This window comes from Macrotis lagotis, chromosome 4 (assembly GCF_037893015.1).
Source record: "Macrotis lagotis isolate mMagLag1 chromosome 4, bilby.v1.9.chrom.fasta, whole genome shotgun sequence".
Taxonomy (NCBI): Eukaryota; Metazoa; Chordata; class Mammalia; order Peramelemorphia; family Peramelidae; genus Macrotis; species Macrotis lagotis.
Window position 1 is genome coordinate 136452964 of NC_133661.1, and position 23477 is coordinate 136476440.

The window sequence follows — 23477 nt, forward strand, 5'->3', positions numbered from 1 at the left end:
ATTCCTTTCCTCAATTCACATAGTGACTGCACTCATTCAGATTCTTGTCACTTCTTGCCTGGGCTATTGTGATAGTCTTTGTAATGTGCTCAAGATTTCCATCCTTTCTCCTCTTCAACTCACTTTTCACATAGCTGACAAAATAATCTTTCTGATTCAGACATCCAACCAGGCCACTGTCCTCTTGTCTCTAGAACAAAAGTAAATTGTTCAATCTGACATAGAGTATGATTAATAAATTATTTCTCAATCTTATTTTACATACCTCAAGTCAACCAAACTGGACACCTAGCTATTCCCTGGTCTCATCCTGCATTCTCTTGTCTTTGTGCCCTTGATCAGATCAACCTCAATGATTACTGAAGATTCCCCCTCCCAGATCAACTTAGATGCTGTTACTTCTTGTAATCTCTCACTGAAAAGAAGCATAATTTCTTCTTCATTAATTTTTGGATAGCACTTTGACTCCTTCCTTTGCCTTTCATATTCTACTTTATGGTACTCTTATTTTTCTAAATTTCATTTCTTCTATTAGATTGTAAGCTCCTTGTCGATGACAAGGAAAGTATCCTTTTCCCCCCATTCTTTTATCCTCAACATTTAGTTCATGCCTTACATGTAACAGAAACTAATAGATATTTGCTGAATTTAATTGTATCACACCTAATATAATAATAAGTTGGGGGTTTTTTTTAGGGTTTTTTTTTTTTGGTAAGGCAATGGGGTTAAGTGGCTTGCCCAAGGCCACACAGCTAGGTAATTATTAAGTGTCTGAGGCTGGATTTGAACTCAGGTACTCCAGACTCCAGGGCCGGTGCTCCATCCACTGAGCAACTAACCGCCCCAATAATAAGTTGTTATGCAAAAAGAACTACTTATTCCTCTGGTTCTTGTCTGTAGCCATGACTAAGGGTTATTTTCATAATTATAGTTATTTTTGATTGCACATAGGGAATATTTATTTTTCATGGTGTCTAGATGAGCTATGGGCCAAATTATATGACTTTATTATTTTTTATTATTATAAGACATTTGAGTGTTTTTTCACTAAATTATGTGATAAATTTAAATGCATAACATAGCCCCGTTGCTATATAAATCAATGACAAAATCTCCATTCACTAAATGGTGCGTTTCTCTCTTTACCATCAAATCAATTTGTAGATAAAACATAAGTCAATAGACTAGTTTTTTAAGAACAATTTTTAAATAAAGGGCATCATTACCATCACATTGCTGGAATGGAGAGGAAAAGGGAGAGTAGAGGAACAAAACTATCTGCTCTTGCCTAATAAACTAGTTTGTAAAGAAGACAAAACATAGATATATAGAAATTCCTATTTGCCATCTCTTCCAAATACTTAGTCGTTTAGGGAAGCTGGAAAAGGGAAATACAGTAGAACTTTTGAAAGTTGAGATCTTATGGGCACTTTTTCTGTGACAGGAGGGCTCTATGTAGGAGAAATTAACCTATGGTATTTAGTCTACTTTTTCCCCACTGTCTCTCTGCACTAACATTTTCCAAAACAGCCACCAGTGAGACCTTGGAAACAGTCACTAAAAAACATTAAAATGAGATCAAAACATGATCATATCCCTCTGAATAGTACCTTATGTTTTAGAAGCTCCATTGGCTCCTTTACTTGGAGTAGTTTCAAATTCCTACTGTCTTAGTGGCAAGACATTCAGCATTTTTTTAAGATTCCCTCTCTCTCAATCTCTCTCTCTCTCTCTCTCTCTCTCTCTCTCTCTCTCTCTCTCTCTCTCTCTCTCTCTCTCTCTCTCTCTCCCTCTCTCCTCCCACTCCTACAACTCCCTTGTAACTAGTGAACAACCTTATAAGTCTAAAGACCCACATTATTTTTTTAAAGTCTCTTGTTGACTTGAGTTCAGAACTTTCAGATGGAGCGAAGACTGAAGTATCCATAAAGAAATTCACAGTCTATGCAGGCTTTGAGTAAGGGAGGCCATATTAGTCATGATAACAATCATGGGGATGCTGTCCTGTGTCTTGATATCAAGACAGCTGAAGTGCTGTTCAAACATAATCCAATCAAGTAGACACTACTTAAAGGAAGCTTTGTAGCCAGGAAAGTCTGATCACCATCTCGGAACCATGTGACTCCAAGTGAAAGTGACAAGGGCAGAAAGGGATTGTTCTATTAGAAAATTCAGGATGCAGTTCAGCATATACCATGACATGATTAGAATAGAACTATAATATATGAATGTAAAAACCAGGAATACTGACATCAGTGATTCATCAAGATTAAGTCTTCTGTAAATGAAATGATAAATTCAGAAGAGACAAAGTTCAAATTTTGTGAACCTACTTACATATTTTGATGAAATTTCAGATTGCTCTTCTTAATTTCAGGAAGGATTGTTTTCATGCACAGATATCCATGAATCTGAATAATATGATAAGTGAATTGAGCCAATTTATTCACTGTAAATTACTAAGGAATTGCAGGTTAGAAGGCAAATTGTTAGAATGTGGGAAAATTCCAAATAACATACCTCAAGTTATGACCATTCCTAGTTGGACCCCAAAATCTGGAACAAACAAATATTTGGTATATTATCAAGCTGATACAAAATATCAAAATGTTCTTGTTATGTAAAATGTTTGAATTTAAAACACTGTCTACCTTTTAGCTATATGTCTTAACATTATGTAGACACAATCCATTTTTAGAAACAGGGAAAAGTTAGGGGTGGCTAGGTGGTGCAGTGGATAGAGCACTGGCCCTGGAGTCAGGAGTTCCTGAGTTCAAATCTGGCCTCAGCCACTTAATAATTACCTAGCTGTGTGACCTTGGGTAAGTCACTTAACTCCATTGCCTTACCAAAACAAAACAAAACAAAGAAATAGGGAAAAGTTAAATGGATAGTGTTGCATAGCTAATGAATGATAGAAGAATTTAGTGGAAGGAAGAAAGGGAGAGGGAGTGAGAGACAGAGATTCAGAGAAAGACCTAGAGTCCTAGAGAGACAAATATAGGGGTGGCAGAGAGAGACAGAAAGATAGAGACAGAGACAGACAGACAGAGAGAGAGAGAGAGAGAGAGAGAGAGAGAGAGAGAGAGAGAGAGAGAGAGAGAGAGAGAGATCCTTTATAATAGTAGTCTTAAACTTTTTCTAATAATAGAATCCTTCAATTTAGCAGAACTCTTGTGGTGAAATCTTAAATTATGATTAGAATGCCTGATAACAACATAGTATTTATTTAAAAAACACTAATTGAGGTGTTTCAGGGTTCCTTACACAATTTGAGAAATTCTTCCCTTAGAAGATGATTAATTTGCATCCCTCCACAAGCCATGAATCTCTTAGAGTAACTGCAACATATATAAATAATTTGAACATTTAAAGACTCTTCCACTCAGAAATATCCCAGGCTAATGGAAATGTGAATGAACTGCTTGCCATGTTTCTAAGAGAAGATTTGAAGAAATGGATTGAACTGACTCCATACTGATGGGTTTTATTGCAAGGCTCAATTCTCCTTAAAGGAAAATCTAAATATTTCAAAAATTTGAAATTGTTTAATTACTGGAAAAAATGAGAATAACTTTCATTAAACCTGAAACACCTCCTCCCCATAAAGCTGTGGCTGCCCAAATTTTTATTTGTACTGGAAAATGCATAAATTCTTCCCATGTTGCCAATTTAGTGAGCATAAACTATGATTGACCTTATATGGAATAAATTATACTCTTAAGTATCCTTAGATGTGTAGCCAATGGAGATTTTAGCTCAGAAATCCAAATGGAAAATTTAGCTTGGAGGGACCTTAGTGTGGATTTGGAATACTCCCTGGGGACTATTTCCTCCATACTCCAATGAATGGATTACAGGATATACACTTCAACCATTGTCTTTCAAAGCTGCATGTGGCTCTTCAGAAGCCTGCATGAGGTTTTCTTCTTAGATTTGAATAAAGTCTCCTGGAACATTCCTGGTACTTAAGTAGCAGTGGGCCTAGGAGGTAAAAAAAAATAGCAAGACTTCATCTAATGAAGAAAATCCTGTACCATAGTCACGTACAGACAATAACAACAGCACATATACATCTTCAGAGAAGTGATTGGCCTTAAATGTTTCATAACTTGGCTTGTATTCTTTGATGAAGACATCACACCAATCATCCCTTTATGTAAAATTATTATAAGGGTACTCATAAGTGCATGATAAGTTTAATTGATTTGTGACTTTCTGCTTCTCTGACAGTGAAGTGGTACTCTGGCTGTTGAAAGGTAAGGGGAACTTGATTTCAATGATACAGGGATGAAATGCTGCATTGTCTAAACTGAGAAATGAAAATCTTGCTTGTAAATTCATTGTTTGATGTAAAGACAAGGGTGAAAATTTGGATTTGCTCTCTTGTTCTAAAGGTCAAAGGATAGTCAGACCTTTCCAGTGAAACTGAAATTCACTAGAATATATATTTTCATGTGCCCATTTGAAGACTATTGATTTTCTCATTTGTTTTCCTTTACTATCTTATATTTAATTTCCTCAATCCTGCCTATAATTACTTGAAACAAACTGTAGAGGTTCAACTCCATTAGAATTGTGTTTGTTTGAACATAATGCTAAAACACCTGATTTAAAAGTGCAAATGAAACCTTAGTGAAAGATTGTGCAATCGTGTAAAGAATGCTGGAGTCAGATGACTGGAGTTCTAATTTCAACCTTCCCACTTACTGTGTGACTTTGAGAGTGTTACATAACATTTCTGTACCTCAATTTCTTTATCTGTAAAATGAGGGGATTGAATTAGATAAACTTTATTTCCTTCCAATTCTTTATACAAAATCAAACATTTGGATTAGGAGCTAAATTTTTAATCTGTTGTCAGCCTTGGCTACATATAGACATGATAATAAGACATGGTAATAAGTTGATTATTTTCCTTCTTCTTAATGTGGTTATACCGTTATCATTCCAGGAAGATGGTTGTTACATAAATCACACAAAACCACATTTCTGGGAAGGAGCCTCTCTAATTGTTTTTTTCGCAGACTTCCAAGTATAAGTTAAATGAACATACATTTAGTAAATGTGTTCTATGTGCAAACATTGTATTAGGTATTACAAGAAATAGGAAGATGAAGTGGGAGGAAGGAATAAAATATATGAATAAAGCTTCTTGATTGAAGTGAGACAATTAATACCTTATGTACCTAAAAGCAGCAAAGGAAACATCAACCAATTTTTTTCATTGCAATTTATGAAAGAAATTCAGCAACGTTTTACCTGCCCACTGTGTATAAAACTGTTGAAAGCATCAAGGATATTCAATTCCAGGTTTCCTGAAACTCTTGGTACCATGTAAATAGCTGTACCAAATTTGGCCTACAAATTTGGTTAGGAGAACTTGTAGAGAGCATAGCTATATCTCATATCTGATTCTGTTATATTTTTTTATCCTTGACCAAGAAAATCTAGACTCCAGAATAAATTTAAATTGATATGAAGGGGAGTGGCTAGGTGGTGCAGTGGATAGAGCACTGGCCTTGGAGTCAGGAGTACCTGGGTTCAAATCTGACCTCAGACACTTAATAATTACCTAGCCATGTGGCTTTGGGCAAGCCACTTAACCCCATTGCCTTGCAAAAACTAAAAAAAAAAAAATTGATATGAAGGGGTAATGAGGAAAAAGTGGAAGATTGTATGAAGTGTCAAAATCTTCAATCTCTTGAAAAGGCAAAAAAAAAGATGAGTCCATTAACAAGATAGAACTAAAAATAGGTAATATCATGACTAGGAAAAGCTATGATAATAATTGTTAATGCAGATACTATTAAAAAAAGAGAATGATCATTTTCAACAAGAATTGAAAATGCTTAGTATAGCCATATTTCAGAAACTTTCTTTATCTCCACATATCTCTTCCTACTCTCAGCATGATGGCCTTGTCTGAAACATCAGAAGAAAGAAGTGGGGATGTGGAACATGAGGATAGATAGTATAAGAATGGGTATTATTAGTTCTTGGAGCTAATTATATGTATTCTAAACTTGTTATCAGACAGACAGACAGACAGATGATTGGAGTAAAGATAAAAGGCAAGAATGCACTCAGGAGGGCCCAAGTTCAAATCTGGTCTCAGTTTATAACTACCAATTTGTGTGACCTTGGTCAAGTCACTTAACCCCACTGCTGAAAGAGAGAGAGAGAGAGAGAGAGAGAGAACTAACCATATTATTTAGACTTAGACAGTTAACCCATAATAAATGTTGCTTGCATGATTTGCTCTTCAAGCAAATTTTGTATCTGAATTAGAGAATATTTTGGGTAGTGCATGGACATATTTTATGTTTCACACAGTAGAAAGGCCCAGATACATACCAGTTGTGCTACCTATTGACTTGAAAATATAAGAAAAATTGATAGGGAGGAGCTGGCTAGCTATTCTGCAGGCTGTTTTTGAATATTTCTAGAGCTATATACTCAGATTTTTAGATAGGTTCTATGGCCATGCACAAATTCACAATGTTTGGACATTTCCTTTCATTGGACCAACCTGGTCTAGGGAAAATGTATGTCTTAGGAGCCCTATTCTGTTCAAAATCATGGAACTAAACAATGTGTTTTCATGTTAAATATTCTTTTATAATAATTGGGCACCACAAAAATAACATTTCCCTTGGTTTATTTTCCTTTTTTATCGTTGGCTCAGGTTCCTGTTTTATTTTTCCTATGCATCTAATAATGTCAGCTCTTATTTACAATGTCTGCTACTTGAAGTTGGAAATTTAATGGTGAGTATAGCATATTCCTAGAATCAAAACCATTTTTATAAATAGGTTATTCTATTCAGAAATTATACTATGGCCACTGGTAGAATCCATACAACTATATATTTAGTAACTGGTATTGAAGAATATCTAAGTGGAGAAGCAAGGAAAATAGTAACAAGTCATGGGGAGAAGATCTTAAAATATGAATTCCAATATCTTTGATGTTAGAGAAATCATTTCACTTTTTTGAGGTGTATTTCCTCATTTTCAAAATAGGAATACTAATACTAATATTATTTACTTCACCATATTGTTATGAGGCAAAATGCTTTATAGAAGCAAAAGAAAATTCTGAACATTATTCTTTAGGAAGCTTCATCATACTTGCCAATTTCTGAGGGGGCATAAATCTTTACAAAACTCCTTCCCTTTTTAGTCTCCTACAAAACCAGAACTCTAAGATTTACTCATTTCAATCATACAACTGGAATATATAGGTCAGTTTTAAAGGGATGATGCTTTTAGAACAATTACCTTAGTAAAAACTTCTTTCTTATTTAGCTGTAAGTTTCATTAGAAATACAACAACCACCTTTTTCCTAATATTGATAATATACTTTTTCCTTTTTTTATAACTTTTCACTCATGGTTTGGGTGAATGGGTTTGCTTTTTCCTTTTACTTTAAAGGGGGCATGATATAAACATACACTGCCATGAAAATACCTTAATATCTATAAAATAACATACAATGGTCAGCTGTAGAATACTGTTTTGTTTAACTTATTATGATAGAGAATGTATTGTAAGCACAGTTGGGAGTATGAAAGCATTTATTAGATTTATTAAAATGTGCTCATTATTCACAGACCTTTGAACCACATGCAGAAAGAAATAATTACAATTAAATTACATGAAATGGCCATTTTTTTGAATTTACACTTTATGTGCATATTTATATGTATGTTTTTACATGCTCAGTTACACATTTGCAATTCCTGGTACTTGCAAATGTAATATCAGCTCTGAGCTCACTCTGCCAATATTAACTCATCTTGCAGCCTGGGGTGCCAGGGAGGTTCTTCTATATGTAACCCTGAGGGGACTAATGAATCCCAATCAATGTGCTCCCACATTGATTTTCAGTTGATATTAATTAGTTAGCCAGATTTAATTAGCTTTCAGAAATTCTTATAAAACATCTTCTCTTCTCCCCCCCCCCCCCGCCCCAAGAAGGTCCAGTGGAAATGGGGATTAAACTTAAAGAATATATGTGATAAAGGAATACATAACTGTTCATAGTTTCTGGAATTCCTTTTCTACTTTGTGGGATCCTCTCAGAAGTCCAAAATCTTCCAATATTTTAATGTGTACAAGGTAATTCTCTAGTCTAGGAGATAGTGGTGGAGAAAAAAAAAAGAGGTTCTTTCTTCTCTCATCCCATAAGACATTTGCTCTCAAAGACTTGGTTAAAATTTCTCTCTTTTCTAGGGTTGACCATTGGAATAGTTGACTGAACTGGCTTGCTTTTTTTATTTATGCCCCCAAAGGATGTGATTTATTCTTCAACCAATACTAATATACTTTCTGTGTAGCATCACTTTATTTTATACAAAGTCTAATATTCATTTTAAATTAGAAACTTTTTCTATCTAGGTTTAATAGCTTAGATTGATTCAGTATAACTGTTTTCAGGGACAGCTAGGTGACACAGTGTGGGGCAGCTAGATGGAGGAGTGAAAAGAGCACTGGCTCTGGGGTCAGGAGGACCTGAGTTCAAATTTGACCTTAGACACTTAATAATTACCCAGCTATATGATCTTGGGCAAGTCACTAAACCCCATTGCCTTAAATAAATAAAAATTTTAAAAGTACTGTTTTCACCTGATGAAACTATCAGAGTATAGAACACATAATTAATTAATTTAAATGGGGTGAGAATGACTAATTGCTAGAATCTACTCCCATACTGAAACGTGGGAGAAGGAGAAACACTTTTGGGGGACAGGTGTGTTGTATTGTGAAGGAGTAAAAGAGAATGGTTCTTCTCAGGCATAGTATAAATTAGAAAGAACAAGGGAATTAAGGGATAGTTTGAATCTGTGTTTTTCTACTTTGAAAGTAGTTTATTGTAGCAAATAATTTCACTTCTAGCTACCTCAGTTTCTTCATCTGTAAAGATATTTATAGACTATCTTTCTTTCTGCAAGACACAGTTCAGTAAACTCTTTCTCCATGAAGTTTATGTTGCTCTACCCAACTTCTTGTGTCTACTCAACTACTTTGTGGTTAATAACTTTAATAACTTTTCTATTTATTCTCTTTTTATTTTTTTGCCTCAATATATTCTATTGTCTTTGAAATGGAATGTAGCATCTCTCCCTTTTCATGATCAGCAACTTTACTCAAAGCTTCTGCTGCTGAGAGGACTAGGGTCACATTTGTCCTCTTTTGAGAAGAGGGAATCCTTAGGGATTTTTGATTCTCCTTTGCTTCTTGGAATTTACCTCTTCCCCCCTCCCCAAATTAACAATCATCTATTCCATCCCCCTTCACATGCATAATCTTGTCTAAATTTTCGAAGTGGCCACATTTGTTATGTAGCAGTTACTCTGCACACATTTATAATGTTTGTCCTTCCTTTTAGAAGAAGACTACAACATCAGGGAAGTGATGCCATGACAAACATATGAATTGGATTTGAGTGAGGGGGTTCTGTACTAAGTCACAAGCCTCATTTTCTCCTCCAGATCCATCTGGATCCATTGGCCAGAGATGAATGGAGATGACTGGAGATCACCCTGGATGTGAGGCAATCAGGGTTAAGTGACTTGCCCAAGGTCACATAGCTAGTAAGTGGCAAGGGTCTGAAGCCGGACTCTTGTCCTTCTGAATCCAAGGCACCTATCCACTACACCATCTAGTTATGTCTGTTTAGGAATGCTGTGGATTGATACAGCACATTGGGATGATCCTGATAAGGGTAAGCTCCTTGATATTATTCTCTCTTCAGGCTTCCTTAAACCAGTGGCAGTTGTGTGGGTGTGACTTTAGTAGCCCTGGATACATCTACAGTTTCCTGATAAGGAGAAACCTCTTTATACCAATATGAAAATTCATCCTCAATAATAATATGTAATATGAGTATAGAAATTGAAACTTATGAAAGTATTATACATGGATTTTAGCATTCAATATTCATATCAGCTCTGTAAAATTAGTGAGTTTAAGAAAAATCAATACCCTCATTTTCCAATGAGGAAATAAATACAGAAAAGAATAAATGAAACACTCAGGGTCACAATCTTACTTAGTGATAGCCCTGGGATTAGAACTTCACATGTAGGGGCGGCTAGGTGGCGCAGTGGATAAAGCACCGGGCCTTGGAGTCAGGAGTACCTGGGTTCAAATATGGTCTCAGACACTTAATAATTACCTAGCTGTGTGGCCTTGGGAAAGCCACTTAACCCCATTTGCCTTGCAAAAACCTAAAAAAAAAAAAAAGAACTTCACATGTTAGTTTTCATCAAAAATACCACTATAAAAATCCATTTTATTGCCTCCCTTATCCCCTCCCAATCCTCTTTCTCTGTATATGAGTTTCTAGGTGTAAGATGGATAGAGTTCTTTCTATTTATGCACTTGCAAATTTTATTGACAGCTAGCTGGTGCAATGGGTTTGGAGTGATGAAAAACTGAATTCAAATCTAACTTTAGACACTAGGCAAGTCACTTAACCTTTCTCTGTCTATCTTAGTTTCCTTAACTGAAATATAGGTATGATAATATTTACCTCACAGAATTGTTATGAAGGATCAAATGAGATAGTATTTGTAAAGTGCCACAGAACCAGATTAAAGTGTAATTAAAAAGTATTTAACAAAAAATAAAAATACATTAAAATGTAGATAATATATTTTGAGCTGTCAATATATAGCTCACAGAGATCTTTTACTCATTTAGTGGCACTGTTTCTGTTTGAGATTGAAATAGAAATTCCACTGATCTAAATCAATCTTGTTATATTTTAAATGCAGAAATTGGTGATAAGGAAAGACTGAATGATTCATTCAATGCTGCAGATAGAGAATTGCAGGAATGGGATTTGAATCCAACACTCTAAATCCAAATCCAATGTTCTTCTCCCTGCACTTTCTCCAAAAATCAATACTTTGCATCTGTGAGGTGGAAATTGGGTTGTTTTGTCCTTCATTGCTTAGCAGAGTGTCTTAGACATGGTAGCACTAAACAAATGTTTGCTGAATTTAATTCTCAGTGGAAAAGTCAGTAATAGAACCTGATTCCTGACTGAAACCTTCTCATTAAATTCTGAGACTGACAAAATCCTCCAAAACATGAAATGTAGTGGGAAATAAATCGTTTGGACAATGGGACTTAATGTTTAAAGATTTGACTCTACAAAACCTTTGTCTCTTCAGTATTTTTGTCTGTCTGTCCTAGGAGAAAACAGGAAAATGACATGAGAAAATTCCACAAGTGTCTTTACTAGCTGCTATTTTTTTTAAAGAAAGATTTTATTTATTTTGAGTTTCACAATTTTCCCCCCATTCTTGCTTCCCTCCCCCCACCCCCACAGAAGGCATTCTGTTAGTCTTTACATAGGTTCCATGTTATATACATTGATGTCAGTTGAATGTGATGACAGAGAAATCATATCCTTAAGGAAGAAAAATAAAGTATGAGATTTGTAAATTTACTTAATAATATATATATGTATTTTCTAATTTGATGGCAATAGTCTTTGGTCTTTGTTTAAAGTCCATAATTCTTTTGCTGGATATAGATGGTATTCTCCATTGCAGATGGCCCAAAACTGTCCCTGGTTGTTGTCCTGCAGGGATGAGCAAGTTCACCAAACTCAATGCTATTCTTGAGAACTTGTTGGTGTTGATGCTCTGAATCAGGAAATTCTCATTAATAGTCAAGTAACCATTTGATGAAACATGATCTAATAGTACAGACTGTAATGGCTCAGCTCATTCAATGTAGGTTGGAATTCAAAGCAAAATGGAATCATGGAAATAGATAATGACTGCAAGCACAATTACTGCTTTCCTACAAAATCTTTTCCAATTTCCCTACTTCTGTTGATGCACTAAAATTCTCTCTTTAAGGAAAATTCAAAAATCTTAATCACTTCAGTTCCTTAGCCTGCCTATCAAACCGGTTTCTGATTATCATAGATGTTATCTACACCAAATATCTCGAATCTGGCTTCACCCTTTTGACCATCACCTTATTCCAGATCTTCATCATTTTTCATATGAATCCCTATGCTAGCTTCCTAGATGATTTCCCATCATCTGGTTGACTCTTTCCAATTTACCCTTTATATAACTATTAAAATATTTTTTCTATTACACCTAACTGACCATACCTTTCCCTGATCAAAAAAATCTTCATTGCCTGTCTATTATGATTCTAAAAGAAACAATACAAACTCCTTAGTCTGGCTTTTAATACTCTGTAAATCTTGCAAATGATTTTTTTAAGTTCTGGAGTGCCTTGAAGGATAGACTAAAATATTTGGCTTTTATTCTTTAGGCAATATGGAGCCATTTTTTCATCTAAACCGAGTTCTTATTCTATCTACACAGTTTCTTTTTATCCAAATTTAATTCTAAGAAAACACCCAATAATTTGAAATTATTATAATACTACATGCCTGAACCAGGTGTTTAACCAATAACCACCTTATGCAATCAAATCAGTAATCTACTTTTATGTACAGATCCAATTTCAGTCTATGGAAATTAGAAGATTAAGTCATTATCCAAAGAAATTGAATGAAAACAAATTTGTATATCTATTAACTAAATATTCCATACCTTTTTTGGTCCTGAAATATCTGGATAATTGCCGCAATTCTTTATTTCACCCTTAACATCTTCTCACCATCCTGAAGTGCCCTACCTGGGGCTATTTCCAATAACAGACTGTATTCAAGGACTTTTATTCCTGTGGGCCTAATTTGGGTGTTATTGTGCAATGCAGTTCCTTCCTTCCTTCCTTCCTTCCTTCCTTCCTTCCTTCCTTCCTTCCTTCCCTCTTTCTTCCTTCCCTCCCTTCTTCTCTTCCTCTATTCCCTCCCTAGATCCCCATATTAATTCATATCCTTAATCTACAGGTGCACTGCCCAAAGGAATATAAATTTTGATTGCTGAAACCTCATAAGATATTGGGTTTATGGGCTAGTTTCCTTTTTTTAAGGAATTTTTCTTCAACCCAAATCACTCTGACTCTCATTGATTGGCCAACAATAGGTCTCAGTCCAAGGCTCACTTGGTCTTTATTTGACTCAAAATGAGTGTAAATAGAAATTGTTTCTGTTTTGGCTTGAAGACCTGAATGTCTTTCCTTTCCAGATTGATTTTTTTTATTAGGTAAATGAGGCTAACCTCAGTCAAACAGAGAACTGTGAAAGACAACTTAAAAAGGCCCAGGTCTCCTATGTATCCCAGGTCATGGCCAGACAAATTGATCTACATTTTGTCACTGGACCCAGATGGCTCCAGAGGAGAGGATGACTTGCACAGTCCTTATGCACTTAGATCCAATTCTCATAACAAGTCATGGTATTACCTTTCTGATATAATGGTCTTCTTCAAAAACCTAAGGGCAAATACTAGCTATATGACCTTGGACACTTAACCTTATTGCTTTGTAAAACTTAACCCTATTGCTTTGTAAAACAAATTTTTAAAAAAGTACTAAGGGCAAAGAAGAAAACAACTCTGGGCATTGCCCTAGAGTAATCCTTAATACCAGAAATCTCAGGTAGGCAAGACATCCATTTTTGTGCTCTTAGGACATTCTCCAGGTCAGGTACCTCTGAACTAGGTTCTCAAACTTTAGCCTACTCTTGTCTACTATGTGATGGGTCTCTTTGGGCATACTATTACCACCTGCCACATGGTTGAACCTCAAAGCAGGACCTCTAAGAGTCTAATAATTTTTCTCACTTAAAAAACTTATTTACGGTTACCAGTATTCTTTCTGGACTCGCCTCTCTGTGATTAGCATATTTCTATATTCTTATAATTAATTAATCCTGGTAATTTTGAACCTCTCATTACAAATATACAAACTATTTTCCACTGCCATTTGGAAGCTTTCTTGTTCCTATCCACTTCAATACTATTCCCCTTCCTAGTGTGGGGGGAAATCTTGCCATCCCTTTCAGTGCCCTCTGAAATGCCTGCTCCATATTTACCAAATTTCTTTTCATCTTAATCCTTTTCCTTTCTCATTCCTTTCATCTTCTGAGAGTAAAGTGGAAGTAGAGGGGTCAGATGAGATAGTTCAATCTAGAAGCTCAGCAATGAAAGAGAATATATATATATATATATATACATATATATATGTATATATATATGTATATATATATATATATATATATATATAGAGAGAGAGAGAGAGAGAGAGAGAGAGATGATTGAATTAAGGGTGTAGGATATTTGCCCTATAAAGCTTACATTTACATGGGGATACTATCATGTAAATAGGTATAAAACTATATATAGCATAGTTAGAAGAGGAAGGTACTAGCAACTGGGGTAGGAGTGTAGGTGGGCAGCCCAAGAAAGGATTCCTGCAGAAAGTGGGATTTGAGTTACTTTTTAAAGAAATCAGGGAAACCAGGAAGTTAGGCAAGGGATAAAGGCTTGAAGGAAGGTCAGTTCAAAGGTACATGGATGCAAGGAAGAATATCTTGTTTGAGGAATGGAAATAAACCATCACTGTTGTGTCATATAACACATAAAGAGAAACAAATGTAAGAAATCTGAAAGGAAGGAATGTAAGAAAGTTGGACCTCAGACCCATCATATCCATATCTTCCACATAACATCTTCTCTTTAATGGCTGAACTTCTAGATTGAACTATCTCATCTGACCCCTCTACTTCCACTTTACTCTCAGAAGATGAAAGGAATGAGGAAGGAAAAGGATTAAGATGAAAAGAAATTTGGTAACTATGGAGCAGGCATTTCAGGGGGCACTGAAAGGGATGACAAGATTTCCCCCCCACACTAGGAAGGGGAATAGTATTGAAGTAGATAGGAATAAGAGAACTTCCAATTGGCAATGGGAAATGGTTTGTATATCTGTAATGAGAGGTTTAAAATTGCCATCAAATGGTTGGGATAAGGAATCTAGAAAATTTAGTCCAAAAGTAATGACTTGGGGGGGGGGGGGACAGAAAGATGAAGGTATAAATCATGATGAAATCAAAGAATAGGATTAAGGGGTATAATGGAAAAGGAAAGGGAAAAAAAGATAAAAGATTATGATCAGATGAAAGAAAGTCAGGACCCACGAATAAGAAAGTTGAACATGGGCATTTTGGAAAGATTAAGGTTATCACCATTTTTATGTGGAGGTGAGGTGAATTAGAATAGTACATAGCTTGTTATCCTTCATTCTCAGAGGACCAAAATGATTTCACTGTGTTAAAGTTACCATGTATCCAGCTGAGACTGATCAGACCAATATGAGCTCAGAATGCTCTACCACAGGTCAGGCATAAATAGTCCTTGTGAACATTTGGAGTGGATTTTCTAATTTTGCTCATCTCATGCAAAACATGAGAATATTGAAGAACTGGAATTTTTCCTATAGAATATGTGTAAAGAGAGAGTGAAGAATAATCTGTGGATAATTGTTTGCATTTATTTCAACTAACTGTGAGACTACCTCCTACTTTGGCATCCAACAGGTTGTCTGGTATCTTAGAACATTTTATGGGGTTTTTTGGCAGTCTATATTTTTGAATTTTTTGAGGATTCTTTGATCTAAATTAGATCTAATGATCTAATATGATCTAAATTAGAATCTTCTCTAGCTAATCCCATCATCTTCAAGAATATTGATACTTTGTACCAGAAGCCTTTGGGTTTTCTCCATTCCTAAGTTGAAAAGGCAAGAGGTAGAAATCTTAAGAGAAGATGATGCCTTGAGTTAAGGCCAATGGATAGAGAGGAATGGTCAATTTCTTTTCCCTGGATGGAGATTTGAGTGAAAAAGGGATCCTCATCCATAAAGCCCTGCACTGGGACTTTATTAAAGATCTTTTGTAGCCCATTCACTCATCATAGTAGATGGCACACACCTTGACTAATTGACTAAGAGATTATAAATACTCTCTAACATATATGTAAATAGTTTTTTGTAGTTCATTGTTAAATCATTCAATTCATTTAAAAAACCCAACCTTTTATTAAATGCTTTCCATGTGCCAAGCATTGGGGATACAAAGACAAAAATGAAATATGTACTTAAATGACATGTTTATTGAGCAACAATAACTATCATTTCTTTAATGCTTTACTCATTTGATTTTTAGGACAACCGCATGATGTGGGAAATTTTGTTATTATTATCCCCATTTTACAGATGAAGAGTCTGCTATTAACAGAGGCTAAATAACTCCCCTGTGGAAACCCAGTTGATCAATGTTAGGGGGTTCTTTGCAAACCTGAGTGTTTGTGTTTTGTGATTCCAATTTTAACTCTTTTCATCACATCATACTCTATCTACATCCCCCCACCAATATTCCCTCCCCCCATGTTTTCCTCAATACATAAAATAATTTGCACATTTTATAAGAAGAGTAGATGTTGATATTAGATATGTTATTTTTATTTTGACATTAGAAGTGGAAAGGATATATTTTCTAAACTTTTAATCCTTATGTCTTTCCTTCTTATATTTTCTTGTGCTAAAAGAAAGAAGTATTCCTAGAATTTGATATGTTCAAGCTTTTCAAAATGTATATCACAAATTCTATTCTTTAGACCATTCATTCCATTGCATATAAATTCTTTTCATGTGTTTTAAAGACTGGATCTTTATATAATTCTAGGATATAATGACTTTATGATAGCTGATATTTACATAACTCCTAAGAGTTCACAGAGTTCTTAACATATATCATTTGAGCCTCAAAACAACTCTAGATGGTACAATATCATCTTTTTCATTTTATAGATAAAGAAACTGAGGCTTAGAATTATAAATGATACATATGGTGAAAGTAAACAAAGCCAGATTTTGCAGAACCTAGGTGTGATTTTATATCTTTTTCATGATGCCACTTCTGTCTTCTCGATTTTATGCTCTGGGAAATCTTCACTATCAAGATCAAGTGATCAATTTCATTTAGATCAGTCCTGATGAATGTAGTTTGTGGAAAGTGGGGTTAATTAAATGTATCCTGTGTTTTCAGGAACATTGTCACTCTTCCAATTTTAACCTGATTATCTTGATCCTGGCTCCTTTGGGTGCAGCGATGAACCTTTCAACTCCAAATTAGGCAGCAAAGTTCCTACAGTCTCATAGATACAAAGAATGTTAGATGCAGAAAGGATCTCATTAGAGATCTTCCATTCAAAGCACCTCATTTTACAGATGGGAAATATGAAGCCAAAAGAGTAAGTGACTTGCTCAAAATCATGTAGCTAATCCATATATTTTTGTAATTCATTTTATCATTCTGGTTCAGTAGGAGGAGGGATAAAAGTGAACTTATTTCTACCTGAAAACATTTTATGAGATGTCTCAACTTATTTCAGCATGGATATCCTCCATCGGAGCTTTCTGTTGTTTTTTTTTAATGAATACACATCTTCAACTGTATGTCAGAGATTTGCTATTTCCTTTTTTTTCTGATAAAAGAAGACTTTTAAAGAGTTTAAATTTGTCCATAGGATGTAAGGTTTTCTACTATTGCCACTCATAGTAGGGCAACATTCCCAATTTTCCAGGATGCTTTGAAACACATGATGAGTGATGAGTCAGTGTTTATATTTCCTTTTACTGATAACAACTTTCTATACAGAGTGTTGGTATAATTTCTAAGATGTAAGAGGCCAAACCAGAAACGGAAAGGAAGTATGTCAAATATCAAAAACAAGATCTATATACTAATGGTGTCTGAAGAGCATGCTTCTTTTGAAATACAATCCTTATCAAGAAGAAGAAATTTAGATTGTTCACTAGTATATACTTTTAGAGGGATTTAGAACTATAGGAAAGGTCAGACCCAAAGCACAAGTCACAAATGTTTACCAGTGAAGATACCAAGGAGATATCTCTTTTTGATTGGGTGCTCTGCACTTTTGTATCAGAGACTTGAATAAAGATGTTGAGAACAAGTTTATTGAATTTTCTATGTTGGATTCTGTAAGAATCTATAAAGATCTGTAAGGCTCCTAAAAGCTTTCAGCTGGATGGTAGGATGGGCTGAATCTATTTTAGTGAAATTTGAGAGACAAAAGAGTAAACCACTTGGGTTCAAAAAACTAACAGCAAGGATAAGATTAGGAAAGACCTATTTAGACAAAAACTTCTGAGGGAAAAGTTCTGGGAATTTTAAGTAAACTGCCAGCTCCAAAAGCATCACAAGTTCATTATAAGAGATGTAGCATCTGAAAGAAAAGGGGAAGTGATTATCTTTTGCAGACTGCTGTAACTAGACCATATTTGCAATAGTGTATTCAATTCTGGGTGCCACATTTTATTTTATTTTATTTTTTTAGATTTTTTTTCAAGGCAGTGGGGTTAAATGGCTTGCCCAAGGCCACACGGCTAGGTAAATATTAAGTGTCTGAGGTCGGATTTGAATCCAGGTATTCCTGACTCCAAGGCCAGTGCTCTATCCACTGCACCACCTAGCCGCCCTGGGTGCCACATTTTAGAAGGAACATATATGAGCATTCAAAGAGAAGAGATAAAGTTGTAGTAAGGATTGGACAAAATTCTACAGAAGCATCTGGGGAAGAGAAAAGCATTTCTGAATATTTGAAAGACTGCTATGTGGAAGAGGGTTTCTTTCTTGTTTGGTTCCAGAAAACTAAGAATGGATGGAACTTCCAGAATGGCAGACTTAGACTTAACATAGAGGAAAATGTTCTGACAACTACAGATGTCTAAATAGATTGCTTCAGGTCCCTCCTTAATAGAGATCTTCAAAATAAAGCTAAAAGACTATTTTTTTAGAAGAAAAAAAAGAAAATTTTTTGGGGGGAGATTGTAAAAGGAATTGTTTAAATATGGGTTTAGTTAGACAGTCTCCAAGGTATCTTCTAATTCTAAAGGACACCTAGAAAGGGATTGTGCTTGAATGAGAGCCATTATGGGTGACTGGATATTAAGACCACCACTGATATTTGTCCTTCATTCTTGAAGAAGACCATGACAACAGGAAGGTGATACCATGACAAACATGTGAATTGGATTTGAAAGAGGGAGGGCAGTGCTAAGTCACCTGCTTTACTTTCTCCTCTAGAGTCATCTGGGTCCAGTGGCTAGATAATTCTTAATCAGGATGACTAGAGATGGCCCTGGATGTGAGGCAATCAGGATTAAGTGACTTGCCCAGGGTCACACAGCTAGTATAAGTGGCAAGTGTCTGAGGCTGGATTCAAACTACTGTCTTCCTGACTCCAAGCTCTGTACTCTATCCATTGTGCCACCTAGATGCCCCTAGGGGTGATTGGGAGAGAAAGCATATAGAGAGGACAATTGCGAAGGCCAAGATGAGGAGATATCTCTAATTCAAAAGAGTTAAGTTGAACTCTAAGCGCATGCTAGCCATTCACTGATAACTAAAAGTTATACCATTTGCTCATATCAAAAATCCAAATTATTTCCTGCAATCCAGGGACAAAATACACAGAAAACAAAAGCTAACAAGCAAAATAGAAGCAGAATTGTTAAGCAAACTATTTCAATGCATAGAAAGATACAGATATCAAAGCTAAGGTCACAAACTATAGAATATGTATATGCAGGAAGATCTTTTTTGCTTTTTTATTATCCATACATACCTAGCAGAGTACTCTTGTATAGTTTATGCTTCACAGAGATGTGTTGAACTCAATCTGGATCGGAAACTCTATGATCAAGGACTCTATCATACATCTCTTTTACATTTTTATTGTCATGGCAGAAAAAAATATATATATACATTTTTTGGAGTTAGACTTGGGTTCTTGTCCTAGGTCCTCTACTCTTTAACACATAAATCTCACATAAATAATCTCACATAAATCACTTTGCAATGTGGACTTTAATTTTCTAATTTGTAAAATAAGTGGAATAATTAATAATTCTCAGACTTTTTTGTTCTCAGGACCTCCATACACTCATAAAGAAATTTTTGAGGACTACCAAAGAGCTTTTGTCTATGTAGTTTATAAGAAGAGGTATGCTAATGCCAACTTGAACTTCCCTGTAAGAATTGATTGTTGTTTTCAGCATGAAAATTTGTATAGAAATCAACAAATGCTAAAATTCAGAACTTAATTTATAGTTGTGTTGTCTGTATAAACTAAAAGGGGTGGAGAAAAGATTATAATGTTGCTTTAACTTAAAAATTTGTCTTGTATTCATTTCCAGTCTGCCACGCCCCCCCCCCCCCCCACTGTTAAAACTTTACCACTATACCTACAGGTAATACCCATTGATATTTGCTGTATTCAAAATTAAAACTAATATATCTAAAAATATAAATTCATTTAAATATCAATAGTAAGCCTATATTTTGATATAGTATGTTTTTAAAATAACTATCTACATTTTCCAAAATAATAAAAATCAATGAGAATAGCATTATTTTATTTCTTTTTGCAAATCTCTATAAAGTGTGACTTAATAGAAAACAGCTGGATTCTGAAATCTTCTTCTACATCCATCCTCTTAGGAAATGTTGTTTTAGTTGAAGAATATGGAGAAAAACTGGCCCCATACATGTAAATTGGAAAAGAGAGGGAGTATTTTAATAGACAAGTAATCTCTTAGTATTGTTATGAAAAAAATTAACTCAAGGACATATTCATGGGACCTTGGGCACCATCAGGGATCTCTTTTGAATAAGAACCAGAAAAGTAAGGTGAGTTACCTGAGATCACTAAAGTGGTGAGTAGCAGAGATTAAATTTGAACCCATGTCTTGGAGGGAACAGTTCTGATATTTGGAAGGCACACCAAAAAACTTGCTTGGGACAAGGAATTCAAATGGAAATCTTAAATTGATTCTGTAAGAATGAATGGAAAAAACATGGATTGTACACTTACTTTATACCAAATATACAAAAATATCATCACTTCCCTCAAGAATTGATTTTTTTGGTGAGGGGGCAATTGTGGTTGCCACTTGCACAAGGTCATACAGCTGATAAGTGTCTAAGGCCAGATTTGAGTTTGGCTTCTGCTGACTTCAAGGACAGTGTTCTATCTCCTCCACCACCCAGATTACCCAAAAAAGTTACATTCTAAAGCGGGAGACAATACTTATTAAGTTAGATTTGAGATACCCTTTTCAGGAGTTAGTAATAGTAACTTGATTATGGTTGCCAAAGGACGAAATTGAGATCTGGGAGAGAAGGAGAGATGGAGCTTCAGAAGTCTATTCTCTAGGCAAGGGTGGGGAACATCAGACCCATAATCTAGTGCTGCCATGACAACCACAGGCAGGACCTGAAATTCAGTAAATCTAGGAGGTTTTTAGGGATGAATTATTTAAATGTTTGACCAAACATAGCAGGCAAATGATGTTATAAATATTCAAATGTCCCTTAGCAGGAACAAAAGTTTCCCCACCCCTGCTCTAGATAGAAAGGATGCTGGTAAGTAAGTACAGGGGGGAAAGTAAAGCATGGTTGAAGCTGGCAGCCTGGTATAGTACACCAGAGATGAAAGGGAAAATTTAGTTGAGAGGTATAAAGTGCAAGACAGTGAGGAGAGATCTTGACACTTAGGACAAATGACCCTGCAGATAGAAAACCTGTAACACTGGTTTCAGAAAAATAAGGAAGGACATAAGAGGGGACCAGGTTGGGAAGAAGTTCATTGAAGATTCAGGAATAGTGCTGGGGGTGAAGTGAAAAAGGAGTGAAGGAGATATTCTATCTGATGACTTCTTACTTTAATGAATCTTATTATCTTCATACTAAGATGAATTGTGTAGGTATGTGTTTGTGTTAGTTCTGAAGTGTAAATATTGTCAACACTCTCTAAATTTTGATCATGAGGAAAAGCACCAGCCACCTCACCCAAGTTTTCCCACCTCCTTGGATTGATCAGTTAGAATCAGAGTGATTGAAAGAACATTTTATATCACTCTTAAATATTTGGTTATTTTTTTATTTCTGTAATATTAATGGAGTAGACCTACACGATCTCTTGGTAATATGAGTTTTTAATTTTATGTGTGTGTATGTGTGTGAAGATATATAAACTTATAGATACATTTATTCTCTGGAATATAAATATCATTCTGTTTTGTGGTAGAATTTTCAAAAGTGTTTTTTCTTCCTTCTTTATTTTTGCTTTTCTGTTAACTTGGGTAATGAAACCAGACAGATCACTTTCAGTTTCTAGTCAGTTTCACTTCCTTGTTCTCAGTCTCTGACAGTGAATTATTTTGTTTCCCTTTTCAGCACTGCCACAATTCATTGAAATTCAAAAGAGTAGCTTTTACTCTGACTCATTTAGTTCTGTGACAAGATTTCACTTTATAGTAGGTTCTGTGAAACTCTTTTATCCAAAAATCAAGATTTGGGCTCTAACCCTACCTGACATGCCTTTCTGGTCTCTCTTTCAGAAGTGCATATATTAGAATGTCAAAGGTGGGAATATTTCATTTGATGTGACTGCAGTAGGCGAAAAGTGAAGACTTGGAGACTGTACCAATTTCTCAAGAAGAAAAAAGAGCTAGTATATACATATGCATGCACACACATGTGTATATGTATATACATACATGCTACACATATATACTTATATTTATGTATACACTTCACAATATATATGTGTGTAGTATATAAATACACATACACACACATACACACACACAATAAGTCAATCATTTTTTGCCCAGATTATAGGAATGTACTAGTGATATGAAAGAAAAATATATCCTGCTTTTTTGTGTGAAGAAATTAGTCATAAATTACTATTTAAGTTATATTTGGGAGGCAAAAGTCACACACACATTCATTTTCACTTACAAATGTTCTTCTAGAATAGTAGATGTGTAATCAGACAAAATAATTGTTTATAAAGCAAGGAAGGTATTTTTAGAAGATACCTATCCTGAAAATATTTTGAGAGTATATTATGGTTATTGAAATTGATCTTTTATATTTTCTTCCATTATTCTTTTCCTATTATAGAAGAGACATGCTGTTAAATGCATGTGCCTTTTTGGTTCATTTAGTTTATTCTTATCCTATTTCCAGCTTTCTCCATGGCCAAACACTTCCTAATTACCCTGATCAAATACAAGGGGAATTCTTTTACTGACCCCTCTAGTAATCAACTATAATCAACTAGACACATGAGAATTGATTGCTTTTGTCCCGAAAACTACCAAGAATAACCGGTCATCCATTATCTTGCCCCTTTGAAAATACAACTCTATGATTGATTTTATGACTGCCTGTGGCAGCAAATTCCTCAGCATGACTGTACCAGGTGAAGAAGTATTTCCTATAACTTGCTTTAAATTTACTTGGCATTAACTTTTCTTAGTGGCCTATTCTCTTATGGGACAACATAATGAGGATATATCAGTCTTACTACACAGTTCATAATCTTTAATGCCTAAGTAAATCTCTCCTATTTTCCATACCAGACTTAGTAATTCTAACTTTTCAAGACTCTTGTCATGTGCAAATCCACACCTTACTGTGTCTATTGCCCTTCTCT

General features: G+C 35.1%; 2 long non-coding RNA genes across 2 annotated transcripts in view; both read left to right on the forward strand.

The window, feature by feature from the left end:
• Positions 1 to 23477, forward strand: part of LOC141521531 (uncharacterized) — a 159423-nt gene that overhangs the window by 25508 nt on the left and 110438 nt on the right. The gene's annotated exons all lie outside the window — the stretch shown is intronic.
• Positions 1 to 23477, forward strand: part of LOC141521530 (uncharacterized) — a 45556-nt gene that overhangs the window by 9257 nt on the left and 12822 nt on the right. Inside the window, exon 2 of the long non-coding RNA XR_012477996.1 lies at positions 6689 to 6770. This is a non-coding gene — a long non-coding RNA (uncharacterized LOC141521530). The remainder of the gene's footprint in view (positions 1 to 6688; positions 6771 to 23477) is intronic.